Source organism: Dermacentor silvarum, chromosome 7 (genome assembly GCF_013339745.2).
Source record: "Dermacentor silvarum isolate Dsil-2018 chromosome 7, BIME_Dsil_1.4, whole genome shotgun sequence".
NCBI classification, from domain to species: domain Eukaryota; kingdom Metazoa; phylum Arthropoda; class Arachnida; order Ixodida; family Ixodidae; genus Dermacentor; species Dermacentor silvarum.
Window position 1 is genome coordinate 55,760,377 of NC_051160.1, and position 26,569 is coordinate 55,786,945.

The window sequence follows — 26,569 nt, forward strand, 5'->3', positions numbered from 1 at the left end:
CACGAAGACTGATAGGCTTCCGTTCGCGTCTCCTAATTGCAACATTGCGATGTTACTCGCAGCTGGAACTGGAGGCCTTAGCGTTCGGAGTGCGCACGCTTCAGGATACACACTGGGTAGACCATTCACCTTCTTCAGAGAACGCGTGCCGTTGATTTGAATCTTCAGCCTAGACCAGTAAGCGCCGAGTGTTGCAGGTTGTTTGAGTGAAAGTTCATCAGGACGCCGGCGTCCTGCTGCGCTTTCTCACCAATGCCTTGGTCGTATAACTACTGCACTTCGCCTCACGCGGCGTTCCTACCTGTTCTTTGGTCAACAGTTTGATAACGAAAACGCCGCACAAGTGGCCGTTGGCTTTCTTCATCAGCGAACGGCAACCGTTGTCGACCTGCCTTGAACAGCTTCGATGTAATTAAATCAGCTAGTAAGCATTAAATTAGTGAAATGTCGTTACCACGGACAAAAGAACGCGCTAAGTTCATCCGCAACAAGTATATATTGTAACATTTTATACAAAGGACTAGTGGGTTAGCTTGCTGTAGCAGTGTCACGCAAGGTGCACGAAGAAATGACAAAGACAGACAGGCGCTGTGACTTAAAACATGATATTTAGAACTGTCAGATCGGATGCCGAGTTGACAAAGAAGTTTTATTTTTTTCCATGGTGTTCGGTGAGAGCTGCAATATATATGTATGTCTCAAAAATCACCGATTCCATAACGGTACACTTTCATCCCTATATATATGCTCCTACCTAATGTAGCGCCCGATTCTCGTTAATGCTGAGTCATCAGGAGCCTGGCCGAGCAGATTGATTTGGGCCAATATCAGAGGATTGTTCTTGTGTGTGCATGTGGCTGGTGCACACAGGGTGAGTTGCTGTTCTCTTCAAATTGAAATCTCAAATTTTCGTATCATTGACAATGGGTGTTTAGAAAGGACTCCACTGAGATGTTCGATACTGTTGGTGACAATGTACTTAAGACTGCATGGAATATCCATGTTTCAGTCGGTCTCGGTCAACTTAATCTCAGTCGGTCTCGGCCAAATTATGAAATTTCTGCAAGTGAGCATAAATTAGTCTGATGAGTTTTTGGCACATCACGATGTATAATAAAATTTTTACGAGATACCATCGCTCTGATGCAGCTACCCTCTAATTTACACTTGAATTTCTGGCATTCAGTCTAACAAAAATAGGAAAACACCGGTGATGACGGCGGTAATGATGGGAACGAAACATAATCACAGGTTCTGTGATCTGTGGGTATGAGCTTTGAGGCTCAGAAGAGTGAGTGAGTGAGTGAAAAAAAATATTGTGGCTATGTAGAAGGAGAGAGTTTGGGACGAGCCTGAAGGGCCCGCCCCGTACAAAGTCTAGGAGTGGTTACTATTCCGACACCCCTGTGGTTTTGTGGCAGCCCGGGCTCGGTCTACCAGGGCACGTTATGGCCCTGTATGGTCGAGCCGCTAGCTGAAGAGCGTTATGACGTTTTTGAAAGAATGAACGTGAAGCCGCGGCTCTGTAACCGAACATGTTTGCGCATAACGAGAAATTAGGCACATGATCACAAGTGCCCGTAACAATCACGTACTGGAAATAGGCGCAGTTTCTACGGGAAGGCACCGTTTTAACAGCGGAGCTGTTTAACGCGGCCGTTAGTCCGTCCGTCGCCGACGAAAATTCTGGGCCGATCCTGGCGGTAGTGCAGAAAGGATTCAAGCATAATAGCACATACCCCTGTGAACTAGTGAAGCTGAGCCTGGCTAAGTCTAGCTAAGCATGGTTGGGACTACTTAAGCTTAGACAGTTATCGATAACCACTCGATAGCCAATGAATTGCTAATCCGGAAAATTCCAGAAAATTCTGGGGTTGACTTGGTACTGCTTAGCCTAGCCCTTATACGTGGCCAATGCCTTGCTATAGCCAATCGATTGCCAATCAATGGCTAATCGATAATCGTCAATTATCAATAAATTCTGGAAGTTGCTGGGGATGACATGGTAGTGCTTAGCCTAGCCCAAAAGCCAGGACTAGCCAGGTGCCCATCAGTTCCGCTGTCTCTTTAGCATTGTGCCTCCAGTGCAAGCTACGCAAAATTTTTTTAGCATGTAATTTCCAAGTGCTACAGGACATTATACAAGAGGTGGCCGAAGAAAATAAGGCTCTATCCACCCGTAGCCTCACATCCAATATGAACGATGTTCTTTCTCGCGGCCAATAAGCCTGGTCCAAGTTGCGTGCAAATTTTGAAATTGGAAGCTTTGGGCGCCACATAACATTTATATGCATTTTCACATTGAATAAAGAAGTGCGAATAAGCTACTGTGTCGATTAGAAAATTGTGGGCGTTTTACAAAATACGAACACTACGCATTCAGCTCGTCTGAAGAGCGCAAATTAACGCACGCGAAAACCGTTGGCTCCAAAACTGACAGATCTCTCCAGATCTCTTCTTCCACGGTATATGCAATCTATGCAAGTCTGCTACAGCCAACCTTCAACACATGTTGTGGGGATGTAAAATATATCAAGATAAAATGACAGTCTCCCCGGAAAATCTACGGGCGCAGTGGTCAGCCGCGCTGCTCAGCTCAAAACTCTAAGACCGACTTTGGGCTGTTGAGCGAGCCATTGAGGCAGCGCGGGAGCAATAGCTCCCAGTGGCCATCTAGGCGGCCCCAGGCCCGGGCCTCCCAATCGCCGGATTCCAAATAAAGTTATCTCACTCACTCAAAACTGACAAAGCGAGGTGGGCGCATCGTCATGCTACGCTCAGTCTGCCGGAGTCAGGTCAGCGTTCTGGCTTCCACTAATGCCACGTGCGTTGTGCGCAACCATATTAGCGTTCCTGCTGAGCAGCTGCGGGCGGTGAACATCAAACCAGAAAGGAAACTGTCGAAGGACGCTGGTGGGTCAAACGAAAGATGCTGACCGAAGCCCACGGTCTTTTTAATGCGAAAGCGTCAAATGGCGCAATGAGCGGAAAAATCATTGCCCAAGCGGGCAATGATTTTGATATTTAACTAGCGAAGCAGAAACTAGAGGACCCGGTGTTTATCACTGGGTTAATCCCGGCAGTTCATTAAAGTATATCTCAATTATGGGTTACGTCTTTGTGTTTCTTAATGAGGTTACACATACGTTCGGCTGCGACGGCGAGAACGACGTCACTGACGGTATGGCCGCCGTCCGCCGCTGTCGCTTGCGTTCGATGTCTCGGGTTTGCTCGGCCGCCTGGTTGGCAGCATTCGCCCGCCATTGCCGCTTGCGATTCTTCAAAATTAAATTGCTTTAAAATTAGATCTGTCCGTAACGTAAGACAATGAATGGCTCATACCCCTTTAAGCAATGGCTTATACCCCCGTAAACGCGGCCTCCCCATTACGACGACAGAAGAGAAGTGAAATTCTACGCTGGAATGATTAGCTGTAACGCAGCCAGCTGTGAAAGCAGACGACGACGACGAACGCGGGAGCAGTGGGACGAGCGCGTGCCAAGCACGAGCCCGAGCCAACGAGCCAGCTGCGGAAGACGACGACGCGCGAACCAATGCTGATGACGATAGTTTGCTGTGGACAGGCGATTTCGTTCAGCCATATAAAGCTTCGCTTTAGAACAACACAGCACTGTGTTGTTGTTTTTCTTTCCTGTTCTCCGCGTCTTGTGTTGCGCTGTTACGAACCTTACGATGAAACTTGTAATTAGTTGAAGCCCTTCTCCAAGCCATGCAGCAACGCTCAAAAATAGAAGCACGCAAGTGTCATACGCAGCGACATCCTGAATGTTGGATTGAAGCAGAATCTGTGAAAGTAAGGATTCAAAGGACCACTATTGTCACAGAAACAGGTGTCAAGGTCACCCTGCTCTCCTCATGTCACTAGCGCTGCTCAATCGGGTTCCAATTCTATTTATCTGCTCGCCACGCGATGCATTCCCACTTTACTGCTTGAGTACGAAAAAAGGCGCAATTTCACAGTGCAGTGAATTCGCTATACCAAGGGAAAATCGAGTCATTCGATGGATAAATCCGCACTACAGAGGGTTTATACTGATAATTAGGAATGTTGAGCAGCACGAGAACAAAAACCTATTTTATTTGACGACCATTGTCATATCGTGCATCATTACAAAACCACGGAAAGCCACCGTGGAGCCGTCAATTGAGGGCACGCAAAGACTAAAACTAGCGCGTAACTTCTGTGCGTTAATGTGGAGTTAACATTTTTGCCAGTACGTCGCGAATTCGCTACACTAGGCAGTAAGGCTTGAACATAGCGCAAGAACAGCGCTGGCGCTGTAGTGGCTTTTGATTGTATTAACTTACATATTAATTACATCGTCGCACATAAGACGTCGGAGTTTTTTTTTTTTGCCATGCAGGGAGGTTGCGGCCATTGCGTTAATGACTCGTCTCTCAACTTGAAAAAAGGCTAGAATAGGTACTCGAAATTCTTATTTCATGAATTTATTAGCTCTGAGAAAGAATGTTTTACTCTTGTGCCATTTTTTTTCAGCGCCCGTGCAAATAATGAATGTTCTTTTAGTCCTTACCAAAATAAATCATTTGCAAGTAGAGCATCAGTACAATCGCCAACTTTTTCTGTCTTTTTTCGCAGCCTTTGAATGATTAATTATAATAAACCAATTCGCCCAACAACGAGTGTTGTCAACATAGAAATTGAAAGGGTGGAAAACCCGCCGTGGTTGCTCCGTGGCTATGGTGTGGGGCTGCTGAGCACGAAGTCGCGGGATCGAATCCCGGCCACGGCGGTCGCATTTTGATGGGGCGAAATGCGAAAACACCCGTGTACGTAGATTTAGGTGCATGTTAAAGAACCCCAGGTGGTCCAAATTTCCGGAGTCCCCCACTACGGCGTGCCTCATAATCAGATCGTGGTTTTGGCACGTAAAACCCCATAATTTAATTTTTTTGAAAGGGTGAAAAGGTAGCGAAGTTAACCAGGTGAGAATTTTTGACATGCTGTCCTGCACTGGTGAAAAGTTAATTTGGGTCGAAAAGGAGGGTTAAAAGAAAGAGAGCTGAAAATAAGGAAAACGAAGAAAAAAAATACATTAGGACGTCTACATCATAGATCTGAACGAGCCAGTCGATAGAAAAAAGCGCAGTAAAGCTCTTCACGGCCTTTTCTTGTGATGAGACGCGTCTATAGGCTCTCCTAATTACTCGTGATCTGAAATTCCTTGCATGTTTGTAACATACAGTTTTAGGATATGTCACTGTTCCGAGCATGTCCACATTTTTGCCTTTCGTATTTCAACAGCTATCATATTCTGAAACAAGCATGGGCACATTCAGTCAAGCAAGCGTCATCTTCCTTTTAATGTGTGGCGAATGGCGCATTGTTCAAGGTGAGTGCTATTTTTGTACTAGGGCCAAATATGCATTTCTTACGAGTTTATTTCCGAATAATTCATCAATTGTAGTGGCACATTACTAAGTAACGCGGGCCCGGGTTGGGCCCAGGCTTGGCATCACGGGCTCGAGCTGAACTCGGACTTCATAAATTGGGCCTGGGCCGGGCTCGGGCCGAAAAATCAGGCCCGCGCACTGCTCTAGCTCGAAGATCAAGTTCGCATCCCGCTTCGCTCCAGTATCATAATTTCCGTCGGCGCTAGAAACACGCGCAGACGTAGAAGGCGTCTTCGAGGACGACCAACATCTACTGCTCGACCGTGAAATTTACGTCGCAAGAGGAATCGCTTGACTGCACGAACGAAAAGCGAAAGTAACGCTGAAAAACTTCAGCCAGGAACACAAACACCTCAACAAGGGCTCGACGATCGCTTACACCGAGGAAATTGTGGAATACCAGCAATGCGTTTATCACCTCGGAATCTGTCGCATCTACCTTGACGACCATAGTTGGAGAACAAACCTTCGACCTAAATCTAACTCTGCCATGCGTACGCAGCAACAGCTCAAGGGTCTTCTCCGACGATACAAACAATGCTTTTCGGCGTCATCGAGGGTTCTACAAACACTAATTGATAAGCACCGCATAGTAGCCGAAGAAAGCGCTCGGCCACTCCGTCAGCCCACCGTGGTTGCTTAGTGGCTATGGTGTTGGGCTGCTAAGCACGAGGTCACGAGATTGTATCCCGGCCACGGGGACCGTGTTTCGATGGGGGCGAAATCCGAAAACACCCGTTGAAAGCTGCACGTTAAAGAAACTCAGGCAGCCCAAGTTAATCCAGTGTCCCCCACTACGATGTGCCTCAATATCAGATGGTGGTTCTGGCACGTAAAACCCCATAATTTAATTCTTTTCGGCTACTCTGTCAGAGCCAATACCGAGTTACAACCGGGAACGAGAAACCATAACGCAACAAGTCCATGAAATGTCATGTGAAAAAAAATCATCCAGACATGGAACAGCCCTTTGACTTCTCCTTTAGTCTTGTTGAAGAGAAGGACGGAACCCTGTGGTTGTATGTCGATTATCGTAGGCTGAACAAGACCACAAAGAAGAGCGTATACCGCCGCCCACGGTTAGACGACGCATTGGACCGTCTTTGCAACTCTAAGTACTTCTCATCGATGGATCTGAAGGCTGGCTACTGCCAAATAGAGGATCGACGAGAGGGATCGCGAGGACACCTGCCTTCATCACGGCGGACTGTCACTACTGAGTTGAAGGTCATGCCATTCGGGCTGAGCTCGGCGCCTGCAGCGTTCCAGCATGTGATGGACACGGTGTTCGCAGGGCTGAAGTGCAGACCTCTTTCGTCTACTTTGATGACGTCGTCGTCATTGCTGGGAATTTTGACTGATCACCTTAGGCAGCTTGGGCCAGTACTAGATGCCACCAAATCATCAAGGCTCACTCTGAAGCCGAAAAAGTGACGCTTTGCTTGCGATGAGCTCCTGTTTCTGCGCCACGTCATGGTCAAATATAGAGTCCATCTTGATCCACAGTGGACACCTGCCATCACTAACTTCACACAGCCCAGCGTCAAGACGGGAGGGCGCAGACTCCTTAGCCTGTGTACTTATTATAGGCACTTCGTCAGGGACTTTTTACGCATCGCCGAGCCAATAACCCATCTCACAAAATGAGACGTCGAGTAGAAGTGGCAAGCTCCGAAAGCCGATGCATTCGCAGAGCTTAAACAATGCCTGCAGTCACCACCCATGCTCGCCCACTGCAACAAAAACGCCGATACGGAAATTCACACCGACGCAAGTAGTGTAGGCATCGTGCCGTGCTAGTCCAAGTGAAAGACGGGCCAGAAAAAGTGATAGCTTACGCTAGCCGCTCACCTATCGAAAGCCGAAGCCAATTATTCTACCATGGAAAAAGAATGTCTTGCCGTCATTTGGGCTACCGCAAAATTTCGACCTTATCTGTACAGTTGATCTTTTAAAGTCGTGAGAAACTACCACGCATGGTATTTAGTGGCTGGTAAATTTAAAGGACCCTTCAGGGCGCCTAGCACGGTGGAGCCTGAGATGCAAGAATTCGACGCCACCGTGGTCTACAAGCCCGGACGAAAACACTGTGATGCTGACTGCCTTTCTCGCGTGCTCATTGACCCATCGCTGCAAGACGACCAAGACGAGGAGATCTTCCAGTGGACCATAAGCTTCGACGTGTTCGCCGAATAGCTGCGAGCAAACCCGGAACTAAAAAGACTTTCTGAGTACATGGAAGACCAGACCGATTTTGTATCGAGGGTGTTTACGTGAGGATTGTCGTAGTTTTCGCGATAGAATCACGTCGTCGTGAAGAACTTATTCTCTCCAGTCTACGCAAACTATCTTGTTGTGCCCGCAGCACTGCGGCCAGAAGTCCTATACGCTCTGCAAGATGATCGGACAGCGGAGCGCCTTAGGTTTTCCTGTACGCTCGCAAGGATACAGGAGAAATACTATTAGCCATGCTTGACTGCCGACGTCGCTTGTTATGTCAAGGCGTGCCGAGACTGTCAGTGGCGCAAGACACCTGCAACAAGTCCAGCAGGATTGCTACAGCGAATTGAACCTCCTTGTCGACCATTCCAACAAATCTCAATAAGACTTATTGGGGCCATTTCCAACGTCAACACCCGGTAACAATTGTATCGTCCTGGCGACCGAGTACCTTACCCGCTACGCCGAAACAAAAGCGCTGCCTAAAGCAAGTGCGACCAAAGTGGCAAAATTCTTTCTCGAGAATAGCCTGCTAGGGCATGGTGCCCCGGAAGTGTCATCATCGATCGAGGACGGCTTTTACAGCGGAGCTCCCCCAAGCGATTATGGAACACAGCCAGACAAGCCGCAGAAGGACAACTGTATGCCACCCGCAGACGAATGGTCGTACGGAGAGGCTAAACAAGACCCTCGCGCTCATGTTGGCAATACAAGTCGACGTCGAATACGAGACGTGAGATGCCATCCTTTCATACGTAACCTTCGCTTACAACGTGGCGGTGCTAGAAACAACGCACGTGACGCCGTTGAAGCTGGTTTACGGAAGAAACCTGGCGACGACGCTCGAAGGCGATGCTACCGCACGTCACTGACGAAGACAACCTCGACATCGCCGCCTATCTCCAACGCGCCGAAGTAGCTCGACAGTTCGCTCGCCTGCGTATCAAGAACTAGCAGAGGACGGAGAGCCGGCAATGCAGTCTTCCATGACACTACGGGGATTACCAGCACGGCGACCACGTTTGAGTTTGGAGCCAATACGCGAGGACTTAATGAGAAACTTTTCCGACGCTATCTCGGACCGTACAAGGCCATCTGACGTATTGGCGCAGTGGACTATGAAGTCGTGCCTCACGTCATCACGCAATCACAGCGGCGCCGTTGGCGTCCTGAAGTAGTCCATGTTGCGCGCCTTAAGCCATTCTTCCAGCGCTAACGAACCTGGGACTTTCTTTCTTTGTTATTTTTCGTTACAACGGGTGCTTTAGTTTATTCAATTTTTTACTCTCGTATTTGTAGCATCGGGACGATGCTCTTTAGAAGGGAGCATTGACTTATTTATCCTTTTTACAGGCACTGCATTTCACTTGCTAACTTAATGTTATCGCTGAGCGCAAGACGAGTCGGTATTATTTGGAACTTACTCGAATCTTATCGTTCATTCTATCGGTTGCACATGTTCACGCCGAACTTCGTATGATCCGATCGTAGGCGCGACTCGAGTAGTGTTATACTTTCTGGGAGGTGTATGAGCACTAGCGATTACGCTAGAACCTTCGAAAAGTCGTGTATAAAAGCCGACGCACTTGACCCGCAGATCAGGGTTTCCACGATCGCCGATTGTGCTCGTCGTGATCGTTGTGCTTTGATTGCTACTTGGTTTTTGAATGTCACCTTTAATGTGCTTGAATTTCACTTGACGCACAAGTTTGTCCAATGAAGAATTTTTTTTTCTGTGATGCACAGTTTTCTGTTACTGTGTTCTTCACCGTCACTACAGCGAGACACTAATGGTGTCCCGCTGACGCAGTGTATTCTGCAGGCGATTCTGCAGTCTCATCATCCCTCTTGTAATCTGGTTCGGATGCCTGGCGGACTCATCACAAGAGACTGGATGTTTAGGCGCTAAACATACTGTTTTAGAAAGAAAACGACTATTCATTCAGATGTCATTTACAATAACCATCCTATAAAACAATCTAGCGAGACAAAATTTCTTGGTATTATTATCGATAACCATTTAAAATTCCGTCTTCATGCACGCTCTGTAGTTCATAAGACTTCATACGGCTTGCATGTGCTGTCTAAATGCCGAAACTATTTCCCTCCCGAGATACTTATCAACCGTTACTACGCATTTGTTCACTCTCACCTCAATTACTGCATAACAGTCTGGGGTTGCACTTACAAAATTCATTGGTCACCGGTCTTCACACTTCAAAAAAGAGCTCTTCGCATTATAGCACCCCACAATATGCATATTAAGAGTCAATATTTATTTTAAACCCTGAACATCCTCAACATTTACGATTTGGCAACATACAACATCGCCTCCGTCGTGTATCAAATAGTCAATGAAAAACTAGCCTTGACAACAGTCTCGCTTCGCCCCTCACTTCGCACTGTTGGGAACGTATCGCGCTTTCGTTTTTTATTACCTAAGGTAAATACTAATTACGGTCACTCCACACTGCACTTTACAGACACCTCAATTTGGAATAGACTTGATAGTAACCTAACCACTCTAAGAACATTTAAAACACTCACTTATTGACAATGCATAGCACTGCGCATGCTTGCAGACATCCTCCCTTTTGCTTTTCCTCTGCTGATAATTTTTGACGATGTGAGGAAGAAAATGGTTCGAAAAATTTATTACTTATGTGTCAAATATGTCTGTACTACTGCATTTTCTTTTTTGCTTTTTGATTTTCTTTAATTTTAGTTATTTCAGCGGGTTTTGTTTTATGTGATTTCTGAGTATAAAATAACAGCTGCCATAGAAGTGCTTTCTCCTTTATAACAGTCGGTAGGGACCCTTTAACAAATTTGTTGGGTCCCAAAAGTGTGTACTTTTTAATTCTATAGTTAACTTATGTTAAATAAACTTTTAAACTTTCAAACGTTAATAAAAATTAATCGAATTGAAATTTAGGTGCCATAAGAGGCACTAAACGTGTAATTTATGGTCTATATAGGCGCCTAAAACTGTCCTTTAGGCACGCATTGGCTCAATTAAAAAACGTCCGCTGCGCATCTGGGGATAAATTATGATTTTCCAAGGAACACAGCCCACTAAACCCTGGTTTTATGATATTCACTCTTTTGTCGATAAAACGGAATGAGGCAAGTTGTGCAGGTTACTTTTGTGCTTCAATGCATAAAACAACGTTTTGTTCAGAAAGTAAGTGGAACGCCCAGGCATTTCTCAGCAAAGTTCAGGAATTAATATCTGTGAAACTGGTGTCATCCTGAGAATTCCTTCCAAGTGGATGAGCCTTGCGAACTCCACAACGAGAATTTGTAAATTGACATATGGGCCATATGGTAATTAGTGAAAAACTTATTGAGTGAATTTTTGTTAATTAGTCGAATATTCATTTCAATTTTCTGTCCAAGTAATGTCCGCCTCTTCGAGTAGACCAGCTCATGAACTAGAATTGTGCTATCTGCTACAGGCAACCTGTGTTCGCTGAAACACACGGTATAGTAAAGGTACGAACGATAATTACGAAAGAAAAAAAGGAACTTTCCTTAAAGTTCCAGTCTCATATCACTTACAAATTTATTTACATCTCTCATCGTTTATCCTCGATACACTTGCATAATTTTTCTCTAATATTCGGTTTTTGGCCTCTCCCAGGCACTGTGGTATGTGCTATTTGCTGGAATTAGCCAGGATCATGGATATCGGTGCACGCAAATATCCGTTCCGCATTCTGAGCCACTCTAAGCAGATTCCACATGTGATTATTCCTCTGAGAGGACCTCCGCGGCTGCGGTTGGTGTCATATATTTGAGCGACTCGTACGAAAGTGCGATAACGAAGCACTTATAGTCGTGCGATAGACCGTGCATAGATATATGCAACAACAGATAACAGGTATGCCGCTTTCGTAGATAACTAAACTTGTCTCCAATGGGCTCCAAATAACCATTAGTTGTGAACGTGTTTCAGAATAATAACAGACAAATTGTGCACCTAAGGAACACGGTACAAACTGTGGGGAAGACGACCTCGGACGATTATCGGCAAAACTGAATACGGAAGGTGAAGGATGGCAGGCAGCAGTTTTCGACTGCATAAAGTGGCTTTGTAGTACAAAAGAGTCACAATCATACAGAACTGTTTTCTTCCGCGTACCGAAATCTCAATTCAGGAACTGTTTGCATTCCACTTGCACCGTATATAGCCACTGCAGTTCGGAAATGCACCCATGACCTCCCTATTCGCGACGGAACGTTCACCTGATTAGACTCTGAGGGAATGTGGCTATTCTATGCAGTCAGCGCGTATGGGGTCTTACGCGCTCGTGTAGCATAAATCTGCGAGTCTGGCAAGGCGAATAGACGACTGGCCTCACGGTCACAGCAGGCCTACTGAGGGTTTGATCCCACTCTTAACTCCGTGATACAGGGACCAATGATCACAGCAATCTAATCAAGAAGCCTTCATCGTTTTTCTTATTTTCGCACTTCCCAATCTCTTTTTATTTTTCCTACTTGTGCCTCGGAAGCTTGTTCAGTTATTTAAGGATTAAAAGCTACTGGACCTGGCTTAGACAACGTTCACTCAAAACATATTAAATCTGTAAGTTCTTTTGTTGCCCCTGTTCTTAGCCACATTTTTAACCACTGTTTCAAAACTGGTGTCTTTCCCGAAAAATTTAAAGTGGCAAAGGTAGTGCCTGTATTTAAGAAGGGTGATCCACTTAACATCGACAATTGCAGGCCCATATCTGTGCTTCCTTTCCTCGATAAAATCCTGGAAAAACTAATCGAAGTAAGGCTAACTAAATATTTCAGCTAATATAACCTACTACCTTCATGTCAGTTTGGCTTTAGGACTGGCCTTTCCACTGATACAGCAATTGCATGTTTCACTGACAAAATTAGATCATTCATTGACAATTCTAACATCGCGGGATCCATTTTTGTTGACTTTTCAAAGGCATTTGACACCATTGACCATTCAATTCCTTTTTGTAAATTAGAGTACTATGGGATAACTGGTCCTGCACTGATCCTATTACAAAGCTTCCTTCTTAATAGGTTTCAGACCGTTTCTATCCATAACTACACGTCTAGTACTAATACTATTAATAGAGGCGTTCCACAGGGTTCGATTTTAGGTCCCTTATTATTTTTGATATATATTAACGATTTGCCCCTTTGCCACTAACTTTTCTTCCTGTTTACTTTACGCTGATGACACGACTATCTTTTCCCATCATTCTGATTCCGCGACTCTCGTATCTAACCTTCAAGCTGACTTAACCTCTCTCGAAGAATGGTGCAACTCTAATAGACCATTGATTAATTCATCCAAAACTAGTTTCATGCTTTTCCATACTTCCAACAAAAAACTGCTATCAATTCCGTGCCTCTATGTCAACACTTTCGCCATTCCGTTAAGTGATCACACATAATTTTTAGGAGTTATAGTTGACACTCATTTGAAATTTCACCAACATATCAATTCCATTTGTAAAAAGATTTCATATGGCATTAGGGCATTATTAAAATCAAGAAAGTGCTTTTAGCATAAGCACTCTTAAAGCTCTGTATTATGCATTCATACACAGTCATCTAACTTATTGTATTACATCATGGGGCAGTTCATATTCAGTTCACATCTGGCCTCTGAAGGTACTGCAAAAGCAAGCCGTGCGACTTATTACCTCCGCTACTCGACTGACGCCATCACATTCTATTTTCGTCCAGCTTAACATACTACCTATCTCTGAACTATATATTTACAGTATGTGTGTTTTGTTTTTCAAGGTTTTTCATCGCATGCTCATAATCGATATTTTCCCTTCCGTCATGTTATCTAACACAAAGATGACTAGATTTGCGATCCATGATAACCTTCTACTACCGAGAATACGTACGAATTATGGAAAAATGAGCATTGTTTTCTCATCCATTTAATTGTGGAACTCACTCCCATCTGTACTCAAGAAAGTAATGCCTATTCATGTATTTAGGCGAAAGCTAAAAATGTTTTTATTCAATGTATAACTGATGCTTTCCATTAACTCTCTTTACTCTCTGTTTTTCATTACGTTTTTCTATGTAATCACTGAAATATTCCACGTTGTCTTTGTTACGAGTAACATTTTGAAATTGTTATTATATATTCGCTTTGTTAGTCTTCTAATCTATTAACATAGGAGGTCCCGCCTGCGGTTCGTAACCATGGGACCTCCTTCTGCATATTCATTTGAATTGTATTCCCTTATTGTTGAAATAATAAAGATTGATTGATTGATTGAGTATACCGTCACCGACTTGCTTTAGTAACTGTAGTTCAATGAACATGACACATGAGTCGTCCGCTCAAACTCACTATGATTCACACCGACCATGCAGTGAGTCTGAGTACCAGTGAGTGAGGCTCATTCTGCTTTCGGTGAGTTTGACCTCTAGCGAGCCTTGCTAGGTATGATGTCAGTGGGTCTGACCCCCTGGTGAGCCTTGGGTTAAACATATATTTTGTGAGTTTGACTGAGTTTTCTTTATTTCTCCAACACATGGTAGTAAATTTAGCAAAGGGATTTTATTGCGATAGCCATTATATGGGCACTCCAGGAGCAGTTATACCGTCGCCGTCGCCGTGAGGTTCCGTTTAAAGTCCGAAGGTGGTAAAATCGTCGCCGCGCGCCGTATGCTGTATGTGCGAGTGAAAGCGTGTGAGGGATAGCCGGAAATCGCGGCTCAATCTCGCTCGCGCAAGGGAGGGAAGCGGGAAGGAAGTGCGCCGTCTTCCATCGCGCGCAACGTACCTGAGGAGGGTAGGGAGGGGGGGGGTTACTCTGGTTGGCCGCGAAAACACAGCACAGGGCGGACTGCGGCCCTCCACAGATGGCTTTCCTGATACAGCGGCCTGCACGGGCGCGCGCGGCGTAGAACGCCCCCCCCCCCCCCCCCCGTCCCTATCCTCCCCCAGAAGCTTTGCTACCCGGGCGGGCGGGCGTGCGCCGCTGTAGCTTGAAAGAATGCCGCGTCGGGGACACAGTCCGCCGTGCGCTGTGTTTTCGCGGCTTAGTGTACGTTGTTGCGAGACGCAGCACGAAGCTCAATAGGTGACTCGTAAAAGAGCGCGGGATTCTAGGATGCGCCGTCTGCTCGCTGTTTCCGGTTTGAGGAACCGGAAACAGCGAGCAGCGCCACCGCTTCGCCGTTGAAGCCTATTGATGCGCTAGCAGTCCGGCTTTGTCACATTCGAGGATTACCCGGTTGCAGGTGCCTAGCAAAACCATGGTCGGCTGTTCAGCCGTTGGCTGCTCAAATTGAAGCGTTAAAGGTAAACTCATGTAACTACTGCCTTGCAGCATCCCTTGCTGAGTCAGCTGTGCACAATCATCAGAGGCATGGCTGCCACTTCCAAAACTGTAACAAGGCAGAGACCATCCGTGAACAAAAAGAAAATGAACGTATACAGTGCCACTTATCAGGCGGCGATGAGCTGTGTAAGGGCCGACACGGGATGATTCCCCAAGATATTTCTTTCTCTAACACTAACTCTGGCAACAGTAACTATTTCTGTACTCGCATGCACATATAGAGATATTATGAAACATGGTTTTACGGCGCAAATTTAAACGGGACACAGCGAGATACATATGTAATACTCGTAACCAACTAGCCCACCTTAGTTCCTTCAACACAGACAGAGATGATGCGCAGCCGTAATATGTCGGCGATAAGGTCATTTCCCCATCTTGATAACAAAAAAGCGAAAACTTCTAAATATACGCACCGCTTGAAATGAACCTCGAGTTTCGACCAAGAAATGCCGCTGAGAGCGCGCAGTTTTCAAACATTTTTAGCACATCATTTTCTAAATGCAGCGACGATCACAGGGCAGTACTTACCAGGCTACTTATAGCGATTGCATCAGCACCCGATTTTCTAAGTTTGATAAATTATCAGATAAAGATAGCTTTTTCATCTTCTGGACTGACCCACAGGCAGAGCAGTCCAAGCAGCGGCAAATGTCGCAGAGCTAAACCTGGCAAAACAAAATAGAAAAAGAAAAAAAAGACTGCCTTAATGAAAACCAGGGTTCGTTTGTGAAAAAAAGCGTATTCTTGCCTTTCTTGGCTCGTCATCATCGCGCCTTGAGTGAATTGAAACCTAGAAATTCGATGCATGAATCGTACGACATTGCTGGTCGAAAAAGCGGACGGAAAGCTTCACGTGACTGACAGTTGAAACCGCGTAGAAAAACACGTGCGCCGGGCATGCCGCCGATGCCGCCGCGCCGTCCGTCGAACCGGAAGGTGCTAGCAAACGGCGCACCCCACAATTCCCCGCCATGGCTCGCTTTACGGGTCACCCATTCTCTCGCCGCTGCGCTTCCTCACTCCAGCGTTTTGCCAAGTAGTTTACGCGGTCATAGAATGTGACGTGTTCATGTCTGTTTGTGCGCGCATGACACCACGCTTGTTCATTGAGTTAGTATGACTATGTTTACAAGCTTATACGAGCAATAAAACTACTATCGTTACTTCGTATAGCTTTCCACTAATTTGCTATCGTAATCAGTGCTTCTCCTTTCGGTCGAAACTGCGACTTTTATTTCTGTGCGGTCTTCCTTTCTAGTGTACTGGCATAGCTTTGCGTGTACGTACTGCACAAGACGTGCCTGCTTGCAATTTGCGCTAAGTACATCATTGGATGTACTTAGCTCGTCAGTCAGCGATGGTTTGTGTCTCCCTTCTTGTCTTCTTGTCGGTTTTTTTTTGCGCTGTTCCCCTATCGAGTATGTACCGACTAGCCCAAGCCTCTACGGTCTTACATCAGTGGATTTTCATCCGTGGCAGGTATATCGTTTGCTCTGACTTCGCATAGTGTGGTGCCAGTTTTAAACAAACAAAGGAACAGAAAGAATAGAGCGAAGGTACACGGAAAAGAATTGTTATGCTTCATTGAAGAGTAGAAAGAATCACGTAAAGGAAAATAAATAGTTACGACCAAGAAAAGATTGAGTACCTCAGATCCCCTTATTCTTACCCGCTCATTAAACATGCAGTGGATACTCGTGACTTGGCGCTTGACTATGCTTTCCCGCCTCTGTGGGTTTTACTTCTTGTTATTTCTTAGCCGCTGCTGCCTTAATATGTTAATTACGTTTGTAGGAGATTGGGTCCTTTAGTAATTTGTTTTCCAAGGCTACCATCATATATTAAAGAAGATACGCCGCCATATAAAGATTTATTCCTTTCGCATCATTTCAGCATGCAAACACAACGAGCACAAAGTCCATTGTGATAAACACGTTGGCGTCCCCGGAGACTTGTGTCCAGGGGTTGAGCGATGGCCATGCACCGGAATGAGGAAAAGGTGTGCATGCGTGAAAGGAACATTCCAGAGGTGGGACGCCCACTGCGTGCCCTACAGGGACTGCGGTAAGTACGTAAACGCTAATTACTACACGTGGTTTTCAATTTCAGCTTATTATTCTATAAATACAGTGAATGGGTGACAGATAATATAGAGACGAGGGTCCCAAAGTCAAAGACTGCAATGGGACCCTCGGATAATAATGACATTGAAAAAACGAACGAAAGTTAAGCAAGTTACGCAAACCAAACAAAAACAATTGCATAATATACAACATAGTAACATTAAAGAAAACAATTGTTAGTATACAATCCTATAGTGCATAAAAATGTTGTCAATACATAAAAATGGCAAAGATCGCGTGATTATTGATGTAATCTTAGTAATACAAGTAAACATGCTCAAGGGCATGATTGAATACATGAAAGGATGAATATTTATTGGTGTTAGGCAAAGCATTCCATAGTTTTATGGCAGTGAATGACGATATCATTTTCCATAATTAGAATTAACCTTAGGCAGTAGAAAATTGTAGTTACGTGCGAACCTGGTATTGTTATTATTAATGAGATAAGTGGAATGAATGAATTCGTATGAAAGCTGTTTATTAAGTAATTTATAGAACATACTTGTAAGATATTTGAACAAGCTCGTCACAAGAAGGATGTTGTATTCACGAAGTAACAGATTAGCACTCGCGAAAAAACCGCAGTTAGTAATAATGCGCATTGTTTGATTATGTAAGTGCTGAGTAGACGAGACAAGACAGTAATATGCATTTCGCCAGGAAACAATGCCGTGATTAATGTGACTGTGAATGAAGGCAAAGTATAATGCTAATAACGTTTGTTCTGGCACTGCAGTGTTAGCTATACCTGGCGTACAGACAGACAGACAGACGGACCGACGGACGGACAGACAGACAGACGTAGGCAGACGTCTACAGACATACACAGACAGACATACTTAGACAGACACAGACAGACAGACGTAGACAGATGTATACAGACATACACAGACAGACATACTTAGACAGACAGACAGACAGGCAGACAGACAGATATACACAGACAGACATACTTAGGCAGACAGGCAGACAGACAGACAGACAGACAGACAGACAGACAGACAGACAGACAGACAGACAGACGGACGGACAGACAGACTTATACAGACATACACAGACAGACATACGTATACAGACACAGACAGAGACAGACGGACGGACACACAGACGTAGGTAGACGTAGAGAGATGTAGACACAGACATACACAGACAGACATACTTAGACAGACACAGACAGACAGACAGACAGACACACAGACAGACAGACAGACACAGACAGATATACTTAGACAGACACAGGCAGACAGACAGACAGACAGACGGACGGACGGACGGACAGACAGACAGACGTAGGCAGACGTATACAGACATACACAGACATACATACTTAGACAGACACAGACAGACAGATAGACGGACGGACAGACGGACAGACACACAAACGTAGACAGACATACATATACAGACATACTTAGACAGACACAGGCAGACAGACAGACAGACAGACAGACAGACAGACAGACAGACAGACAGACAGACAGACAGACAGACAGACAGACAGACAGACAGACAGACGGACGGACGGACGGACCGATGGACGGGCGGACAGACAGACATACACAGACAGACATATTTAGACAGACAGACAGACAGACAGACAGACAGACAGACAGACAGACAGACAGACAGACAGACAGACAGACAGACAGACAGACAGACAGACAGACAGACAGACGGACGGACGGACGGACGGACGGGCGGACAGACAGACAGACGTAGACAGACGTAGACAGACATACACAGACAGACAGACAGGCGGACGGACGGACGTACATACAGACACACAGAACATACAGATATACACAGACAGACATCACATACATACATAGACAGACAGACCTAGATAGACACAGACAGACAAAGACCTACATACACAGACAGAGTGGACAGACAGTGTTCCGCTTCTATACTGATGCCAGCGGTAAAAATGCTCTACACTTTCGGGTTTTTGCACTGCACTGCTTGAGTAGGAGTAGTATATCAGGGAACAATATGCATTATTGAATAAGCACACCCAACGACTAAAAAACAATAAGAGCGTAGTTGCATTAGTGCCGCAAAAGTGTACTGCCACTTAACTTATTATATCCAAACGAACGCACAAAATTAATACGCAGTGTCAAAAACAAGGTAAGACAGAATAGCCCGAATTTCGCGAAACGTTTATTTAGCGCCCAGTTTATTTTACCTCGAACGCCATTCATGCAGCCGCGCCATTTTATCTGTAAAAAAAAAAAAAAAAAAAAAAAAAAACAAGCAGCATGGGACACTGGCATTATTTGTAAGCGCACCTGCTGCCAATGGATGTCTAAACTTACCGCACAGTTGCGCACAATGAGCCATACCATTTTGGCTTTCGCCAGCTTTCTTTACTCGTATCAATAGCGCCAAGAAAGGCGAATTACTTGTTTCTCCTTGATTTTCCTCTTTCTGGCGCTTTCGCTCACAAATACCCTTACGCCTCACCACCCACACCTCTTCCACCCTTCTTCTGACGTCTGGTCAAACCAATCGCCACCATTTCACACTTCTGTCTAAACGGCTATTAGTGCTAGAACAACAGAATGATTATCTTTTCTCTTTCTGTTTCTCTTTTTTTTCAAAAACCTCGGATATTTATTGCAACCAAAGTCGTCAGGACTTACAACCCAGAAAAAGTAAGTAGTTTATTTATGAGATAACAAATGCATTACTTATTCTCAGTACACTTGTCGATCATGATCCTGTTCATGTCCCCCTTTTTATCCCCTGAGAATAGTAGTACTCTAGAGGACTGTTACCTGCGGCCGACTTCTCTGATTTGCTTTAAATAAGTTCTACTTGCACTCTGTCTTGAAAACCGACATCAATTAAAGGTTATCGTCTATCAACAAACTAATTTCTGACATTGAAATATGAGAGTGGTACTACTAGAGCAAGTTGGGCGAGTTGGTTTCCCTTTATAATGAAATTTAGGAGCGCGAAAAGAGTACAGAGGTAAGATAGCAGACAAAATGAGCGCCGAGTCACTTCTGAATTTGTTTGTGAGAGAGCTGCCAGTGCCCAAGTGTATATGGGGAATACATGACAGTCCCAAGTTTCTTGGTATTCACAGACTCGTTTAAGCTAACACGCAGTTCCGTGATCTTTTTCGGAATCCCAATTTTGAGGCATTGGTATAGTTCTTGAAATGAACAAATCCTGGAAATTCGTATGCATTTAGTTTAGACATTGAATACGTGCATTATTCCATACTTCAGGATAAGCTATTGCTTGCGACCAGACAATAATGAGCAAGCTTTGATTTAAAAACTGGGATCTCCGTCGTGGTGTTCATGGAATTACTGGATTTCTACATTAATTTCACGCAAGTGGGATGGGATACTGGAATGTTGATTGAAATGTGCGGAACTCACATTCGTTCCGGCGTTGCGTCCATTCTAAACAAAATTTATTCGAGCCATGTTAATCGACAACTAAATGAACGGATACATGGAATGTGTAAAGAATTTATGGGTGTATTAATGCATACTTAGTTATGACTGAAGCATTGGCAACCCGTAAAATAAATGACGAGTACATTTTAACGATATTCAGTGATTCCGCTCAGAGTCTTCGCTTTACGTTTGAGTTATCGAATGGTGACGAGCTAAACTTTCTTGACTATAATTTGTGGTTGACCATAATATATTATGTTGGAGGAATAAGCCAAGGTTTTCCAGAAATTTATCTAGTTTTAATTTGAGCCTTTCAAAAGTTGTAAAAAGTGCTACTGTTGTGTCTAGCCTGGGCTCAGTACTTGGAAAGTGTCTTTTGTTTACTGCGCAAGACAGCCTAATAAGGCAGATTAAGCTAAATAATGCGCAGGCAAATGCATGCGTGAGGGATAAGCTAACGACAGTAACTATTTTTTTCGTACGTTCATCGCATGTTACATGATATAAAAACTGTTGGTAATTGTTAGGGTGTAAATGTAGCCCTGAATGCTCCTTTCAAGCTTAGGCAGGTTTTTGAGGCGGTCGACAAAAATAAAACATGGCATTCTATAAATGCTCGCAACTTTTGTAAAGTAAGTTACAAGGTTGAATTTGTGCCTTGCCCACACAAGCGTAGTATACAGAATTTCGCTGCAGTGCGCAAAAGTTCATATTCGGCAGAGCGGACAATGCTTAAATGATCAGCTCAGAGAACACAAGAATAGCATTCGAACTAACGCGCAGTCTCATTTAGCAGCTTATGGTAAAACGTATTTCATGTGACTCCCATTTTAAATGCGAAGCATTTCTTGGCGAACATTTCCTACTTTTACAGTATCTATCTATCCATCTATCTATCTATCTATCTATCTATCTATCTATCTATCTATCTATCTATCTATCTATCTATCTATCTATCTATCTATCTATCTATCTATCTATCTATCTATCTATCTATCTATCTATCTATCTATCTATCTATCTATCTATCTATCTATCTATCTATCCATCTATTTATCTATCTATCTATCTATCTATCTATCTATCTATCTATCTGTCTGTCTATCTGTCTGTCTGTCTGTCTGTCTGTCTGTCTGTCTGTCTGTCTGTCTGTCTGTCTATCTATCTATCTATCTATCTATCTATCTATCTATCTATCTATCTATCTATCTATCTATCTATCTATCTATCTATCTATCTATCTATCTATCTATCTATCTATCTATCTATCTATCTATCTATCTATCTATCTATCTAGCCGCCTGCGTCTTTGTGCTCTCGTGGTCGTTTTGTAAACTTGGTATGTACCAAAATTGGCATACTAGGACAAGAGTACATGACGAACATAAATGATATCTCATGACATGAATATCATGACATGCGCGTCATGTATGTCATGAAACAGCCGTCTACGTCTTGGTGCTCTCATGGTCATATCGTTAACTTGGTAGGTACCAAAATTGGCATAGTATGCAGGAGTGTCTGAGGAACATAAGTGATAGTTCATGACATAAATGAAACGACATGCGTGGCTGTAGGTCTTGAGAAGGACCCAGCGAAAAATATTAACACTCAAAAACCAGTGAAATTGGTTCGGACGTGGGTACTAAGTGAAGGAAACACTAAATGATGATGTTAGAATTCATAGTCATGACCATGACGGATGGGAAAATTAAAATGACTCGGCAAAAAAGATTAACACTCAAAAACCAATGCAATGGGTTCGGATGTGGTACTAAGCGAAGGAAAAGGCTAAAGGTTGATTTTCGAAGTCATAGTCATTCACATGACTAAGGCTTTCGCCTTAAGGTCTCTTAGGTGTAGCTAAAGGGACTCCTGAGGACTGATGACCTTAAGTTCATGACATGCGTTTCATGTAGGTCATGAAAGGGCCGCCTACATCTTGGTGCCCTTATGGTCGTTTCGTTTACTTCGTAGACAGACTTCGAATTCTCGGCTTACACTTACAAAAGGACGGGGGTGGAAGATACGCCATATAAAAGCTACAACTCACGACCACGCAGATCGTGCGCATGATTCAACGAATTACCAGCAGGAAGAGGGGACTGAGGGAACAAAACCTTATCCGACTAGTACAGCCTCTGATTGTGAACCGCATTGCGTACTCGGCACCATATTTAAATTTAAGTAACGCGGAAGTGGAGGTACTCGATCTGCTCATACTCAAGGCGTATAAGCAAGCGCTCGGACTCCCACCCGTACAACAACGCACGGGAAATCATAGAGGCCCACCTGGTAAGCCAGAAGGAAAGACTACTACGCACAATAGCGGGATGCTGCGTCTTGGAGTGTCTTGGATATTCCGTACGGAAGACCAGCGCACTGATCAAAACCCCAACACGAATACAAGAAACTATCCACGTCTCACCGATTCCTGCAGGAACATGCACCCAAACTACCACATAGGACGGAGACTAGCCAGAGCACAGCCACTCGCGAGAAAATATGGAAACCACCCCAATGTCTTGTACGTAGAAGCGCCAGCACTGTAAGAAGCACCGCATTCGTCACCAGCGTAGTCGACAATCACGGGACCGAAATAAATGCATCGTTGGTTTCCAGAGTGAGCGCTGCGCAGGCAGAGGAACTAGCGATAGCGTTAGCCATCACGACGAGACCGCACTGGGATTTTGTCATAGTTCTGACGGACTCTCAGTCGGCATGCAGAAATTATTGCGGGGCCAAAATTTCCAGGGCCGCACATCGCATTCTGAATGGAGCGCACCAGCGGCCTCCCTAGATACAAATCGTGTGGACTCCGGGGCATGAGTCCTTACGCGGCAATCAGCAGGCACACGCCTACGCCCGAGCGCATGCACACCGGGAGCCGCGAGATGACCTCGCCGAGCAGTTCCAACCAGAGCCCATACCATTAACCTACACGCACATCCTACAACACTATCGCCTTTCACGAAGAACACTACCCCCACCGCATAATGATCTGACGCGAGAGGAAGCCGTAATATGGCGAAAACTCCAAACAAACACATATGCACATTTTTAGTCTTTACCACGCCATACACCCTGCGCTGTATTCATATAAATGTCCACACTGTGATCAATGTGCAACGCTTTACCACATGGTATGGGCTTGCGCAAACACACCACAGCTCACACCCATAACACACCCCACCACACGGCAATGGGAGGCAGCGCTGTCCTGCTCCGACTCGACGGACCAGCTCAACCTGGTCAGCCGAGCGAGACGGGCAGCTAAGGCCGCTGGACTCCTGGACTGAGGGGGTCACCCACTGCAGAGCGGAGGAGCTACCTGCGCTCGCGTGCTCTTTTGAATAAAGTTTATTCTCTCTCTCTCTCTAGGCTCCCCGCACACCGCTTCGCGTAACCTAGATTCCCACAGGGCGTTGGATCTGCCGGCTTTTTTATGAACAGACCTTGTTAGTTAGCACTAGTAAGCAGGAAGCCACAAGGCTTGTGATAAAGGCCTATCACATTGCGCGCAGTAATGTGTGCATTAATCAGGCTTGCGTGAGGCTCTCGGACAAAGATGTGCAATATCTGTCTGGGCGTTGACTGTACTTCTCAGCTGACTAGAATACCATATGACTTTGTTCGATATATAGTGAAATAAATGTTATTGTCCGGCTGTTATTTTGACACACACACACACACACACACACACACACACACACACACACACACACACACACACACACACACACACACACACACACACACACACACACACACATATATATATATATATATATATATATATATATATTGTGAGCGCATTTTGCGCAAATCGTCGTCGTCATCTGTACAAACGACTCATCATCTTGTGTGAGCGCTATTTGTGCATATCGTCGTCGTCATCTGTACATACGACTCATCATCATCTTTTGTCTCGTGCGGTGCTTCCTCTGACTCGGGCGACTGCTCGGAAATAAAGGCAACGCATCGATCGACGTCTCACAATATATATATATATATATATATATATATATATATATATTGTTACGAAGGTATGGGTTTATTTACAGGTGATGATAGTGAGAACACATGAAGGGAGCATCCAAAGGCGAAAACCAGTCCGGTGCGATCAACCGCCCAGTTCAAGCACGCGCTCCACGCCACCTCTTTGTCTTCTTCTAACCTCCGCGCATTGCCGCTACATTTTCCCCGGGGGCAGACGAAGCTCGCCGAGCGAGTTAAATGGGTCGGTGATAATACTGCTTGAGGCGAGCCACATGACCAACTTGTGTCACGCGCGAACGCCGTTTATTTGCAGTCACTTGGGCGACAACGTAGCTTACGTCACTTAGACGAGCGAGAATGACGAAGGGTCCAGAGTAGGTAGCGAGAAACTTGCGGTACAGCCCTTTTTTGCGAACTGGTGTCCACAGCCAAACATAGTCACCGGGCGAAAAGCTCACGGGAATATGCCGGGCATCGTAGAGGCTTTTGCTGTGGCCCTGTGAGGACAATGTCCTCAGACGTGCGAGTCGCCGTGCTTCTTCTGCACGACACAAAGTCTGAGCGATGGACAGGTCTTCATGATGCTGGAAGGGTAGGAGAGTATTCAGAAAGCTCTGTGGATTGCGTACGTAAAGCAAAAAAAAAAAACGGTGCATATCCAGTAACTTCATGCTTGGCAGTGTTGTACGCGTACGTAACGAAAGGCAAGACGGCGTCCCAGTTTTTGTGGTCAGCGTCGACATACATAGACAGCATGTTGGTAAGGGTGCGATTCGTCCGCTCAGTGAGACCATTAGTTTGCGGGTGGTAAGGAGAGGAATGCCGATAAGAAGAACCACAAAGCCGCAGAAGTCCTTCAACAACGTCGGAAATAAATTGCCGTCCACGATCACTGATAACAACCCGTGGAGCGCCGTGACGTAAGATGACGCGGTGCAGCAGGAAGGAAGAGACATCAGTTGCTGTGGCAGATGTAAATGCCGCTGTTTCAGTGTAACGAGTTAAGTAATCGACGCACACTATAATCCACCGGTGGCCAGATGATGTCTTCGGGAGTGGTCCGAGCAAGTCAATGCCAACTTTTTCAAAAGGCGACGTCGGTGGCGTGACAGGTTGCAAATAACCTGCAGGGCCAGTCGTTGTTTGCTTGTGGTGCTGACAAACAGCACAGCTGGCGACGTACTGCTTCGTTGTTTTCCAGAGTTTCGGCCAGTAAAACCTCTGGCGGAGCCGGTGTAGTGTGCGTGCGAAGCCAAGGTGGCCGGACGTAATCCCATTGTGCATCGAACGAAGAACCGCAGGGCGCAGGTTTTCTGGCACTACTAAGAGCAATGGAGGGCCGTCAGCTGAGTAATTCTTCTTGTACAGCAAACCATTAGAAATAGTAAATGGCTGCCCTGGTGAATCATGCGCAGATTCTAAGAAATGTTTCAAGGCAGGGTCACGATGTTGCTCGCTCTTGAAACTACTGAGGTCGGGGAAGTCGGACGAAATAGCAACTAAATAGTCGTCGAAGTCATCGTCCTCAGCGTTGGCGTACGGTGACGGGAGGCGCGAGAGGCAGTCGGCATCCGTGTGGCATCGTCCGCTCTTGTAGGTAATTGAAAAGCTGTACTCTTGAAGGCGCAACGCCCAACGGGCTAATCGGCCTGACGGGTCGCGGAGCCCAGCAAGCCAGCACAGTGAATGGTGGTCAGTCACTATGGTGAACTCGCGGCCGTGCAAATACGGCCGGAACTTTTGAATGGCGAATACAGCTGCTAGGCACTTCAGTTCGGTGACGGTGTAGTTCTTCTCCGCTTTGGTAAGTGTCCGACTAGCATAAGCAACGACATGCTGCCGACCGCTGCAGATCTGAACGAGCACAGCACCAACACCAACACCATTAGCATCAGTATGCAGTTCAGTGAAGGCAGCGGGATCGAAGTGCATCAGGACCGGTCCGGAAGTCAGTAAAAACTTCAGTTGCTGAAATACAGTCTCACAGGAATCCGTCCACACGTATGGCGTGTCCTTGTGA

At 45.3% G+C, this 26,569-nt stretch overlaps 1 long non-coding RNA gene across 2 annotated transcripts in view; it reads left to right on the top strand.

Moving 5' to 3' along the window:
• The first annotated feature begins 743 nt into the window (after nt 1-743).
• LOC119459524 (uncharacterized) overlaps nt 744-26,569 on the top strand; it is a 160,995-nt gene continuing 135,169 nt past the window's right edge. The window contains exons 1-4 of one of the 2 annotated variants that reach the window (XR_005193660.2): nt 744-871; nt 5,288-5,375; nt 16,902-17,072; nt 19,766-19,775. This is a non-coding gene — a long non-coding RNA (uncharacterized LOC119459524). Of the gene's footprint in view, nt 872-5,287; nt 5,376-16,901; nt 17,073-19,765; nt 19,776-26,569 lie in introns of those variants that run through there. The other variant, XR_007467851.1, reaches the window with a different exon arrangement.